At 46.9% G+C, this 13,248-nt stretch overlaps 1 protein-coding gene across 3 annotated transcripts in view; it reads left to right on the forward strand.

Moving 5' to 3' along the window:
* Positions 1-444: 444 nt before the first annotated feature.
* RIPK1 (receptor interacting serine/threonine kinase 1) overlaps positions 445-13,248 on the forward strand; it is a 45,439-nt gene continuing 32,635 nt past the window's right edge. The window contains exon 1 of one of the 3 annotated variants that reach the window (XM_038005552.2): positions 445-588. The gene's annotated coding sequence lies outside the window, so the exon portion shown is untranslated. Of the gene's footprint in view, positions 589-5,364; positions 5,730-7,991; positions 8,096-13,248 lie in introns of those variants that run through there. The other 2 variants (XM_007973833.3, XM_038005553.2) reach the window with 2 other exon arrangements.

Below are 13,248 nucleotides of genomic sequence, written 5' to 3' on the forward strand. Positions count from 1 at the left end.
CCCGCCAGGCTCCGCCTGAAGGCAGAAAGCGCGGGAGGCGCCCGACCCTGCGGTATAAAAGCGGTGCCCGCAGAGGCCCTAGTGGGAGTCCGCGGCGAGCGCAGCAGCAGGGCCGGGTCCTGCGCCTCCGGGATCGGCGTCCAGGCTCGGAGCGCGGCACGGAAACGGCGGCAGCGCTGGACCAGGTGGTAGGTGCGGGCGTCCCCGCGCGGGGCGCTGCGGGTGGCGAGGCCGGGTGCGCGCCTTGGGAACCTGGCTGACTTCAGACTGGCGGGAACATTCGCGGACTTCGCCCTGGGCGGGGCGGACTGGGGGAACCCTGACGTTCCCATGTTCCTAGCCCTGCCCTCCGCCACCGCGCAAACGCGCGCGCCTCCCAGGATAGTCCCGGCAGGCGCAGCCCGTCAGGCGGCTTGTCAAGTATGGGAGGAGCCTAAAAAACCAAACACTTTAAAAGGCGGTGCCCGCCAAGGCCCGAGCGGGAGTCCGCGGCGACGACAGCAGCAGCAGCAGCAGCAGCAGAGTCACGTCTTGGGCCCTGGGGATCGGCGTCCAGCATCGGAGCGCGGCACGGAGACGAGGTGGCAGGTGAGGGCGTCCCCGCGCAGGGCCGGGGTCGGGAACGGGAATGGCGAGCTTCAGGTCCCCCGGCTGCCACCGAAAGATGGGACCTGAGGACAGGAGAGGTCGCTCATCCAAGAGCCCCAGGGAAGCGGTGGTGTCTCGGCGGGGTCAGCAACGGTCTCTGGGGGGGGTCCCCTGCAGCGCGCAGCCGGTTTCCGCCTCCGCAGCTCCCCGCCAGCGCTGACGCCGCCCTCCCCGACGCCTCCTCGCTGCCCTTCTCCGGCCGCAGCTCTCCCCTGCAGCCCCTCCCCACCTGCCGGCCCTGTTTTCTCACTGCTCCTCTCTGCTCTGGGATCCGCAGGATGACGTCTGTCCTGGTACTTCTCTTTCAAAGTCACCAGTCTCCAGTTCCAAATCCGAGCACTCTTACCCATCCTAATTCTTTCAATAATTCAGCGAAACGGATGGGGTCCGTCCTTCCCCGGAGCATTCCTCCAGGGACTATGAATCCGCGGAGCCAGGCTCAGCCGTCGCCTGCAGGGCCTGCGGTCTGTGGGGACCGCCAGCAAGATGAGGAGTCACCTTCGGGACGAACCGTAGTGCTAGGGAGGGTTGTGCCGGCGGGGTCAAGGGAACCTCCTTTAGGGTGGGAATCAAGCCTCCAGGCCGCGGTGTTTGAGGGTGAGTAGAATTAATCCCGTGATGGACATGGGGCCTTCTAAGGGGGACCAGGAGTTTGTGAAGAGGTGACTTTGGGAGGGGTTCAGGATGGCCAGAGGTGGAGGCTGTGACCTGAGCGAGGCTGGATCAAGGGAGGGGGCAGGTGGAGAAGAAACCGTTTTAACAAGGTGGCTTTGAGCAGATCCTAAGGGTTCCGGGAGATTTAGGAGGAAGGACAAGAGGATTAAGACACGGCTTTCTGAGGATACTGTGTGGCTGTGGCATGGTGGTGGCTGAGGGAAGCGGGTTGTGTTCATTGTCCAAGGCTCTCCAGTGCTTTGCGTGGCGTTTTGGGGAGCACAGATGAGGTGTCCCGACAGTGGGGAGTGGCTCTAAGGTGACCAGAGGCTCGGGAGGGGGCCTGCGCATTAGGCCAGGCACAGGATCGGCAGTGGAAAGAAATGTGGGCGAAATGTGGGCGTAGAGGGCAGGCCTTGGGGATGGGTGTGGGGGAGGAGGGGGATGGAAAGGGGTCAGGGAGGTCTCCCAGGCTCACCTGGAGGCGTGAGGGTCTCATTTCCAAGGGCACTGGGAACTGCAGCCTGGGGGTGGGGGTTCATTTGGTTTCAGACCTGTGGCGAAGAGACCCCCCCCCTCACATTCACACTTTGGCTTCCACTAGCTTCAGAGGTAGTACTAGCTCTTTGTTCTCGCTGGTTTTCCTTCCTCACCTTGGGCTGTTTCTTGCCTTTCCATTCTGGTGTTCTGCAAGGACCAGTTCCTTCGTCTCATGCACCATCTACACTCATGGCTTTTGCTGGGAGTAATGAGTAAAGCTCCCAAATAGATGTTTCTGAGTTAGAGCACTGAAAACAAAATGAAGCAAAAACAATGCATTTCCAATCTTCCAAGGTCACATGATGTCCAGAGGACAGTGATGGGCAATAACTTTTTGTCTTCCCCATTAGAATGCAAGTTCCACAAATGGAACACGGAGATTTTTATTTATTTATCTTTTTTTTTTTTTTTGAGACGGAGTCTTGCTCTGTCACCCAGGCTGGAGTGCAGTGGTACAATCTTGGCTCACAGCAACCTCCGCCTTCTGGGTTCAAGCAATTCTCCCACCTCAGCCTCCTGAGTAGGTGGGTCTACAGGCGTGCGCCACCACGCCCAGCTAATTTTTGTATTTTTAGCTTCATCATGTTTGCCAGGCTGGTCCGTAACCCCTGAGCTCAGGCAATCCACCCGACTGAGCCTCCCGAAGTGCTAGGATTACAGGTGTGAGCCACTCCACACAGCCAGAACAGAGATTTTTTATGTTTAATTCACAACCGAGGCTTCACTGCCTAGAATAGATGCTCAGTAAATATTTATTGAAGGAATGAATTCCTTTTTGTATCTCTTGTATCTATCACCAGATACTTTTGTATCTAGTACCTATTTGGCATACAGTAGAAAGCTTTGTTGAGTGAATAGCTCTGCCTTTCGTCTTTTTTGATATGTATACATCTTTTTTTTTTTTTTTTTTTTTTTTTTTTTTTTTTTTTTTTGAGACGGAGTCTCGCTCTGTCGCCCAGGCTGGAGTGCAGTGGCCGGATCTCAGCTCACTGCAAGCTCCGCCTCCCGGGTTTACGCCATTCTCCTGCCTCAGCCTCCCGAGTAGCTGGGACTACAGGCGCCCGCCACCTCGCCCGGCTAGTTTTTTGTATTTTTTAGTAGAGACGGGGTTTCACTGTGTTAGCCAGGATGGTCTCGATCTCCTGACCTCGTGATCCACCTGTCTCGGCCTCCCAAAGTGCTGGGATTACAGGCTTGAGCCACCGCGCCCGGCCTGATATGTATACATCTTTTAAAAAATAATGAATAGACTTTTAGAGCTGTTTTAGTTTACAGCAAAACAAAGCAGAAAGAAAATATCCCCTCCCACAAACATCCTGGACTGTATAGCCTCCCCTACCATCAACATCCTGCATTAGTGTGGAGTATTTGTTACACCTGATGAACCAACATAGATACATGGTTACAAAAATGAACCAATATGGATAAAACATATACATTATCAGTCAAAGTCCAGAGCTTGTTAGGTTTTGCTCTTTGTGTATATTCAAGATACATTTGACAAATGTATAATGAGATGTACCCAACACTGTAATATCAGATTCCACTGCCCTAAAAATCCCTTGTGCTCCACCTACCTATCCCTCCTTCCCTGCAAATCCCTGGCAACCACTAATCTTTACTATCTCCATAGTTTTTCCTTTTCCAGAATGTCACATAGTTGGAATCATACATTATGTAGTCTTCTCAGATTGGCTTCTTTCACTTAGATTTATACATTTAAGATTGCTCCAGAATTTTTTTTTTTTTTTTTTTTTTTGTGGCTTCAGAGCTCATTTCTTTTGAGCACTTAATATTCCATTGTATAGATGTGCCATAGCTTATCTGTCCACCTATTAAATGACATCTTAGATGCCCTGAAGTTTTGGCAATTATGAATAAAGCTGCTATAGACATTCTTGTACAGGTGTTTGGGCTTAAGCTTTCAACTCGTTTGGGTAGATATCAAGGTGTGGAGTTGCTTCATCTTATGGTAAGAAGAGCTTGGTTAAGAAATTGCCAAAATGGGCCGGGCGCAGTGGCTCACGCCTGTAATCCCAACATTTTGGGAGGCTGAGGCAGGTGGATCACAAGGTCAGGAGATCGAGACCATCCTGGCCAACACGGTGAAACCCCGTCTCTACTAAAAATGAAAAAAAAAAAAAAAAAAAAAAAAAAAAAAAAAAATTAGCCGGGCGTGGTGGCAGGCGCCTGTAGTCCCAGCTACTTGGGAGGCTGAGGCAGGAGAATGGCATGAACCCGAGAGGCGGAGCTTGCAGTGAGTCAAGATCGCGCCACTGCACTCCAGCCTGAGCTACTGAGCGAGACTCCGTCTCAAAAAAAAAAAAAAAAAAAAAAAAAAATTGCCAAAACGTCTTCCAAAGTGACTCTAACATTAGGCATCCCCACTAGGAATGTATGAGAGTTCCTTGTGCTCCAGATCCTCATCAACATTTGGTGTTGTGTTTCGAATTTTAGCCATTCTAATAAATGTGTAATAGTATTTCAGTTTTTTATTGCAATTCTTTAATGACCTATGATGTTGAGCATCTTTTCATATGCATATACATATGCTGAGGTGTCTGTTCAGAGCTTTTGCCCACTTTTAATCAGGTTGCACATTTCCATATTGTTGCATTTTAAGAGGGTTTTTTGGGCATATTTTGGGTCACAGTCTTTTACCAGGTATGTCTTTTGCAAATATTTTCTCCCAGTCTGTGGCTTTTGTTATGAATGTGGCTCGTTCGAACTCTTGACAAACATATCTTTGTACAGTATGTAATCCTGTTGTGCTTTTTTTTTTTTTTCCTTTTGAGATGGAGTCTCGCTCTTGTCACCCAGGCTGGAGTGCACTGGCGCGATCTCGGCTCACTACGATCTCCGCCTCCCAGGTTCAAGCGATTCTCCTGCCTCAGCCTCCCAAGTAGCTGGGATTGTTGGTGCCCGTCACCAAGCCCAACTGATTTTTGTATTTTTTAGTAGAGATGGGGTTTCACCATGTTGGCCAGGCTGGTCTCGAACTCCGACCTCAAGTGATCCACCCGCCTCGGCTTCCCAAAGTGCTGGGATTACAGACGTGAGCCACCGCGCCCGGCCTGTTGTGCATATAATTTTATTACTTTCTTTTTAATATAACATGAATAGCATGAAGTTCCAATTTTGCTCGAGAGTTCACAATTACCACTTTAAAGGGCTGCAAAATAATCACATTTCCTCCTCGACAGCCCAACTTTACAGGTGAAGGGAGAGGAATGCTAACCCGCAGAGCTCCGAATCCTCCGGATAGCGCCTCCGCTGTAATCCACCCAGTGCTTCCCTCCAGGCCCATCTCCCTCTCGTGCGCGCGGAGGTTTCGGTTTCCTCTTTTACGTAGGCCGCCCCACTCGTAAAACAAAGTCCGCGATCCTCTAGCCCGCAAGAGAGCTCCGGGATTCAGATCCTGGGCGCGAGGTCCCGCGAGCGGCGGGGCGGCGCTGTCGCAGTCCTCCTCCCTGGCAAGGGCCGCGGCAGGGGGAGGAGGCAGCGCGAGCAGTCCACGCCCTCCTGCCGGGCGCGCTCGACGCGGACGGCGGACCGCTGACCAGCTCCCGGAGCGCGGCGAGCCCAGAGGACCCACAGCTGGGGTGCCAGAGCGCGGCCATCCGGGCGGGGCCGAGGGAGCGCGGCGGGACTCGGCTGGACGGCGCGGCCACGGAGACGGGCGCGGTGAGCGGGCTGGCACCGCGCGGGAAACACTCCGGAGGCCGCCGCGCTCAGTCCCGGCGACCCCCTAGTCGGGGTTCGCGCGCCGTCCCCCGGCACGCCCCGGCAAGGCTGCCGCAGCGTCAGAGTAATCCCCGACCCTCCGCCGCCGCTTCGTCCCTCACTCGGGCCTCCAGACGTTTGCCGCGGAAACGAAAGTAACTCAGGTGCTTGCGCGGAGGCCGCGGCGGCCGCGGGCTTCCGGGAAGGAGAGGGGCTCCGCCCGGCGTGCGCGCGGCGGGCGGGGGCCCCGCCGGTACCGGAAGTCGGGTGGTGGGCGGGGCCGGGCCTTCCCGGAAGTCGGAGGTGCGCCTCTAGCCCAGCTTATCCGGAGTCCGCTGGGGCTTCTGCGCCGGAGGTCTGGGCGCTGGACTGGTAGCGGGCGGAGACCTGCCTTTGGGCCGCGATTACGGCGTGAGGGTGGAATAGGCCGTGCCACACGCCGTTAATGTCGTCGTTGTTTTGGTGGAGACGGTGGGCCCTTACTGCCCTATCATTAAGAAAAAACAGTTTGGGCTCTTCCCACCAACCCTTTGAAAGGGCCTTTTACTGTTGCACTTGAGGCCACAGCAGGTTCCAAAAACAAAACCTTTTCTGCGTGATCTTAGACGACTGAGGGGACGAATGTGATAACCCTAGCAGGCTTCTTTGGTGGTCACTGGCATGTGCTTTTGTGAAGTGCTGCAGACCCTCTTCAGGGTTGAGAAGAGGATAGGCTGCATCCTTCTTCCCTCAGCATTTGACAAAGCCTCAGAGGGACGCGGGGGTTGCGGGGGCAGGGGAAGGTCTGGGGTTGTTCTTTCTCTCTTGCTGACCGTTTGACTCTCCCTTAATCAGAGCTTTTTTATCTTGGGCAAAGAAGGAGGCTGCTCCAATGATTAATTCTTCCCTGATTTACACTTGAAGAAGCCAAGGCAGGAGGTGAACTTTGAAACGTGCAGTGACTTAGTACCCATCTGCGTTCTGTGACTGCTAGGAAGATGGATTGAGTCAAGAGGAAATTGTCATATTAGAAATGTGGAATACTGGGCCGGGCACGGTGGCTCACTCCTGTAATCCGACCACTTCGGGAGGCCGAGGTGGGAGGATCACCTGAGGTCAGGAGTTCGAGACCAGCCTGGCCAACATGACAAAACCCCGTCTCTACTAAAAATACAAAAATTAGCCGAATGTGGTGGCGGGTCCCTGTAATCCCAGCTACTCGGGAGGCTGAGGCAGGAGAATGGCTTGAACCCAGGAGGCAGTAGTTGCAGTGAGCAGAGATGGTGCCACTTACACTCTATCCTGGGCGACAGAGGAAGACTCTGTCTCAAAAAATAATAATAATAAAATAATGTGGAGTACTGCAACTCTTCACAAAAAGTGAAGAGAAGACTAGGCTTGTTTAAAATGAAATTTGGAGTGTATCATTATTACTGACAAAATAGCAAAAATGGTAACTTTAATACTCATTTTCCTCTGTCTGCACTATACTGAGCCCCAGAGATATGTTGTACTTTCTGGATTGTGAATATTAATGAGTATTAAGAAAAGTTCTTAAATAGCCACTTTCAAACTGGGCAGCTTATTACATTTTGGTGCTTATTAATTTATAACCTGTTAACACCCATATGATCTGGGAATCTGAAGAAAATATTTAACTTCCCGTGCTTTAGTTGGATATTACATTCTGGCAAAAATGGTTGACTGTATTAATCTGTAGAACATTGATTTTGAGCCGTATGTTTCCTGTATTTTTATTTTTATTTTTATTTTTGAAGACAGAGTCTTGCTCTGTTGCCCAGGCTGGAGTGCAGTGGCGCGATCATGGCTCAATGTAACCTCCGCCTCTGGGGTTCAAGCAGTTCTCCTGCCTCAGCCTCCCAAGAAGCTGAGATTACAGGCATACACTACCACGCCTGGCTAATTTTTGTATTTCTAGTAGAGACAGGGTTTCACCAGGTTGGCCAGTCTGGTCTCAAACTCTTGGCAATCTGCCCGCCTCGGCCTCCCAAAGTCCGGGATTACAGGCATGAGCCCCTTTGCCCCGCCTTCCTGTATTTAAAAAATTTATTCTGTACTTTCTCTGTGTTTCTGACTGTGGCATATTCATTTAACATAGATGAGTAAGGCTGTAAGAGTGGGTCTCTGCATTGGGATTTTTCTGAAGACAGATTATTTGCTATCTAGAGAAGTAGCATGTATTAGTGAGCCAACAGTGAAAGTTTGAATGAAGGGACAAAGATTTCATTCCAGGATCCTACCACTTTAGGTGGATCATTTAGCTCCAAATCTTAGTTTCTTTATTTGCAAATTGAAATCAGGATAAAATTTGCTTCAGGGGTCATGATGCTTGTTTAAACTCTGTTTCAATTCTCGTCTCTTGCTGGTCCTTCCTTGCTGGTCCTTAAGTCTCTTCCTTGCTTGGAACTTTTGTTTATCCGGGGAAAGCATCAGGCTGCTGTAATCAAGGAAGTTGGAGAAATCCTCTGGTCACTTGGATAACTGAGCAAAATCAGAATTCTGTTAGTGGGAAGAAAGAGGGCAATGGCAGGTGGGCAACCAGCATTTTCTGCCATTCTCTTGTTATGTGTGGTCATCACAGAAAAATGGGGAAAAGTTAATTAGAATATTTTGATATGTATACTCACCCTGCCTTAGAAGGTAATTTGTGAAATTCCTTGGGATTTCACATTAATTTCAATAGAAAAAAATTCACTGTCCTGAGTCCCTGAATTAATATTTATTTATGGAAAACATTTACAAATTGCATTCAAATGCACATAATTATTAGTTAAAATTAGTTGATATGACAGGCCAGCATGTCTTTCTTACTCTGTAACATGGCTTCGTAATAATATGGTTATGCAATATGTCTATATAAGCTGCCTAAATTCAGTGTTTTTGGATTTCCTTCATTCAACTACTCACAAGGCCTTCCTAAGATATACAGTGCTCATAAAGTTGAATCTTTCATGTGGGAAAAAAAGGGGTGGATAGCAAAAACAAAAATCACTGAAAACCATGCAAAAGATGCATAAGATTAACATCAGACTAAACTAGCAAACCGCAAGACTATAGGGAGAACTGACTTGGGTCAGGAGTTAAGCTCCCAAAATCCAGTGGACCCAACTAGAGGCCTTCCCAAGCTCCACCACACTCAGGAGCACCTGCAGGTCCTAGTTGGTCTTGACCAATTTGAGGAGACGTGGTGGAGACTGAAGGAGAGATACCAGATAGGACTCCTCATAAAGTAGAAACCTTTTACCCAAAAGGGCATTTTTCAGGGCATGTTGTAGTTCCTGCTTGTTTCTTTACTGTCTGTGAGCATTTTTAATATTATTAAACATTCTTACACAGCATCACTTTTGCAAACTGGTAGATATATTTCAGAGTGTTGATGGGCATGACTGATTCTCTTCTCTGTACATGCTAAGTGTTTTACCTACTTTTGCTGTTCTATGTAATGCTACCAGGAACAACTTTGCACATAATCTTTATCAGCGTCTCTGATTTGATCTCTCAGAGTAAAGAAATACTGAGTCAAGGAATTATTCCTTTCAAAAAAATAATTTTAATTTTACATTTAATTCATGTCTATTGGGGAAAATTTGGAAAACATAGTAAAAGTGTAAAGAAGAAAGCAAAAATCACCCTACCATCAAGATACAATCCTTGTTAACATTTTGGTGTCTTTATGTCTTTTTTTTCTGTACTTACATCTTTATTTACATATATATATATCACACAAATGTGAATATAATTTTTACAGATTTATTCGTCAAAAACAATTTTGAATGGCTATACAATATTCTGTTAGTGTGCTGTAATTCATTTAACAATATTTTTTATTTTTGGACAATTAAATAGTTCTCTTTTGAAAATAGTTATTCATTTGATGATGGGCTGGCATACATTGGGTTCTGCTAGGCTCTGGAAACGGTGCACAAGACAAGTTTCCTGCCTTCTGTGAACTTCATGAGAAATAATTCTCAATTACAGTACTGTCTTACCTGTGAAAATGTCTAATGGGAAGACTTAGGATGGCTTCCTTGACAAAATGACAGTTCCCTGACACCTAACCAGGCAAGAAGTTGGAAGAGTGTGGCCTAAGAGTGTGGGACAGATGACCTTTATGGAATGGGGAAGACTTCACAGTTCTGCATGCTCCAGTGATCTGTAGTGAATGAAAAAGGAGGCCTAAAATCAATGTTATCTTTTAAGCCCTCTGTCTCCACCCCCTCCTACCTCATTCTCACTAGGATTGCTCAGTAGGGCCCTGCAGACAGAGTGATCCCAGCTGAGAATGTTGGCATTCTCAAAGCCCAAGGAAATACCATCCGTGTGGATAAACACATGGGTGGCTAGGCCAGCCATAGCCAGAGACATAAAGCAGGTAACAAACGTGTTTTCGCAAATATATACATATGTACATATATACACATATACAAATATATACACATATATGTATATACATATATACAAATATAGCTATATATCTACGTATACAAATATATATGCATATACACATACACATATATATACACATACACAAATATATGTATATATACACAGATATATATTTTATATCATGTATTATATATATTTATACATACACAAATATATGTATATTTATACATCTACATATATAAATGTATACATATTTTTTTCTCATAATCCTTACCACTTCTGTGAGGCGATCATTGTTTCATTTTGCAGATGAGGAAATTGAGGCACAAGTGCCCCAAGGTCACAGGTTGGTGAGTCACAGAGCTAGAGTTCACATTCATAGTGGAGGGCCGGTGCTCTTGGAGCTATGGCCCCTGGTCTCTTACCTCGAGCGCCTGCCTAACCCCACCCCTCAGTCTTCAGGCCTTCATCTAGGCAGCCCCTCACCTCCACCCACTGCCTATGTCCCACCGATGTACTTGTTTCCTGAGGGCACTTCCTCTTGTTTGGTAATGTCTTATGTCCTAGGAAAGAAGGTGCATAGATGCTGCTGTGTGAGCTTCCTCTGCTAGACAGAGCTGGCCCACAGCCTTTACATGAGGCGTAGAAGGCTGGTTACCCGAGTCACCTGGAGCTGCCCACTGCACAACACCATGGGCAGCCAACGGGTTTCCAGAATCCCCTCTCCCCAAGGTATTTATTTTTTTCATTTTTAACTCCCCGCCCTCCAACATTTTATCATGAAAAACACCAAAGTCCGAAGGTTACGTCCACCACGAGTATCGTCTTAACACCGCTTGCATGTAATTCTCATGTAATTCTCCGTCTCCCTTCCTGTCATCTGTCCATCATTCTATCTGACTTTTTGATGTATTTCCAAGTACACATCAGTACACATCTCTAAATACTTCAGCATGCATACCACTAGCTAGAGTTCAGCACGTTCACAGGTTTGTCTTTTGATGTAAAACTTACCTGCAGTTGTTAGGAGTACATCTGCTGAGTATGGGCAGATGCATATGCCTGCAACCCTAGCCCCCACTGATATCTTAGAACATTATCATCGCCCCAGAAAGTTCCCTCATGCCCCGCCCGCTCAGCCTCACCATGCTCACAGGTGGCCAGTGTTCTTTTTCTGGCACAGATTGGTTTTGACTTCTGAACCATCATATAAATAGAATTACATAGTATGTATTCCTTCGTATACTTTTACTCATCATGTTTTTGCATTTCGTTCATGCTGTTTTCATTCATGTGTAGCAGTAGTTCATTTTTATTGCTGAGTAGTATCCCATTGTGTTCATATACCACAGTGTGTTCACTCATTCTCTTATTGATGGGCAGCTGTTTCCAGTTTGGAGCCATTATGAATAAAGTTGCTATGCACATTTTACAAGTGTTTTCCGACATACGTTTTCATTTCTCTTGGGATTGGAATTGCTGGGTCATAGTGCAGGTGTTTGTGGTTTTATAAACAAAATATATGCCTATGAAATTTCTTTGAGTATTTTATGCCCCAGAAAGGTTATTTTTCATGGTCTGTATTTGGATGTACATATTTATTATTTTATTTTATTTTAATTTTTTTGAGACAGAGTCTCACTTTGTTGTCCAGGCTGGAGTGCGGTGGCATACGATCTCAGCTCACTGCGAGCTCTGTCTCCCAAGTTTAAGCAATTCTCCTGCCTCAGCCCCCCGAGTAGCTGGGATTAGAGGTGCGTGCCACCACACTTGGCTAATTTTTGTATTTTTAGTAGAGATGGGGTTTCACCATGTTGGCCAGGCTGGTCTTGAACTCCTGACCTCGTGATCTGCCTTCCTCAGCCTCCCAAAGTGCTGGGATTATAGGCGTGAGCCACCGCGCCCAGCTGGGATTTGGGTATTTCTGGAATACAAAACATTCATAGCCCTCCTCCTACTCTCAAATCAAAACACAGACATGCACATTCACATGCACACACCAGTGTGTCCGTGTCCTGTTGATTTGCATAGAGTTTCTGTTTTGCCATGAAGCTCTTTGCCAGACCTTTTCCCAAAGTGTTTGTACCATTTTATACTCCCACCAATGATGTTTGAGAGGTCTGGTTGCTTCTCATGTTTGCCAGTATTTGGTGCTATGAGTCTGTAGTTTTGGATATCCTGGTAGTTGTGTAGTGGTGTCTCATTGTGGTTCTCCATGGGTTTTTATTCTTCATTTCAGTGTGGGGAAAATGAATGAATGGAAGAAAAGAAGGGAGGAAGGATGAAGCAAATAGATGTGCTTTGAGATCTAACACTATACTTCACAGCCCTGATGGATATTCTCCAAATTCTACTCCTTTTTCACCTTTTCTTCTTAGAGTTTGCATTGTTCTTTTTATATTCTTCAGATTCCTTTTGTTCATAATTTCTTAAACCTATTCATTTTCTACTGCCTTTCAGTTGTTAATTTACTGAAGTTCTTTGGTGCTCACTACTGCTGTTTGCCGTAGCTGCAGGGTCTGTCTCACGGCAAAGTTTTTCTTTTGTGTTTTATAATTTTGGAAAGGGAGCTTATGTTAAATTTGTATTTGTGGGAATTCTGTCTGGCCTGGCTTGAGGGTATTGTTTGCTTTAGCCAATAACCTCAGGATGGCATCAGCCTGTGACCACTTCCTGTTCATAGTTTAGGGGATCCTCTCATTTCAAAGTCTGTGTCTATTTGAAGACAGGCCCAAGGTTATAAATTTGCACAGACTTTTTTTTTTTTTTATACCTTGTGCCCAGTCCAAGACAAATATGTTTGTTTGCCACAGGCTGCTTTTTTTCTAGTTCATCCTTTCATCAAGGGGTAGCACATTGAGCAGTGCCATGTTAAGCGGGGAGTCTTCATTCTACCTGCTTTTCTTGCATTCCTTGACCTCAGCTGGGCTTTAAACCTCGAATTCTGGATGGCGAGATTGGCACTGCCCTGTGTGAGCTACTGCCTGCCTCTGGCGCCATTTCTGTCCCTACAGTTCTTTTCCTTTCCATGGAGTTCTGGTATGCATTTCAATGAATGTTTGTATTATGTTGTGCAACATACTTATGTCCTTTATAGCCGGAGAGTTCTTAAAATTTTCTAATGCTCCATATTGCCAGAAGTAAAAAGGCTGAGGGAATAAATATTATAGTCTTCTGTGATTCTTAAAAATATGAAAATTAGCTCATCAGATGACTATAAGTCTATCCTCAAAAATCCAAGGCACACCAAGCATGTGGAATGTTACAAAAGTTTTTAAAAATGATCTTTTCTGCCAA

The sequence above is a fragment of the Chlorocebus sabaeus genome, chromosome 17 (genome assembly GCF_047675955.1).
Source record: "Chlorocebus sabaeus isolate Y175 chromosome 17, mChlSab1.0.hap1, whole genome shotgun sequence".
In the NCBI taxonomy this organism is placed as follows: Eukaryota; Metazoa; Chordata; class Mammalia; order Primates; family Cercopithecidae; genus Chlorocebus; species Chlorocebus sabaeus.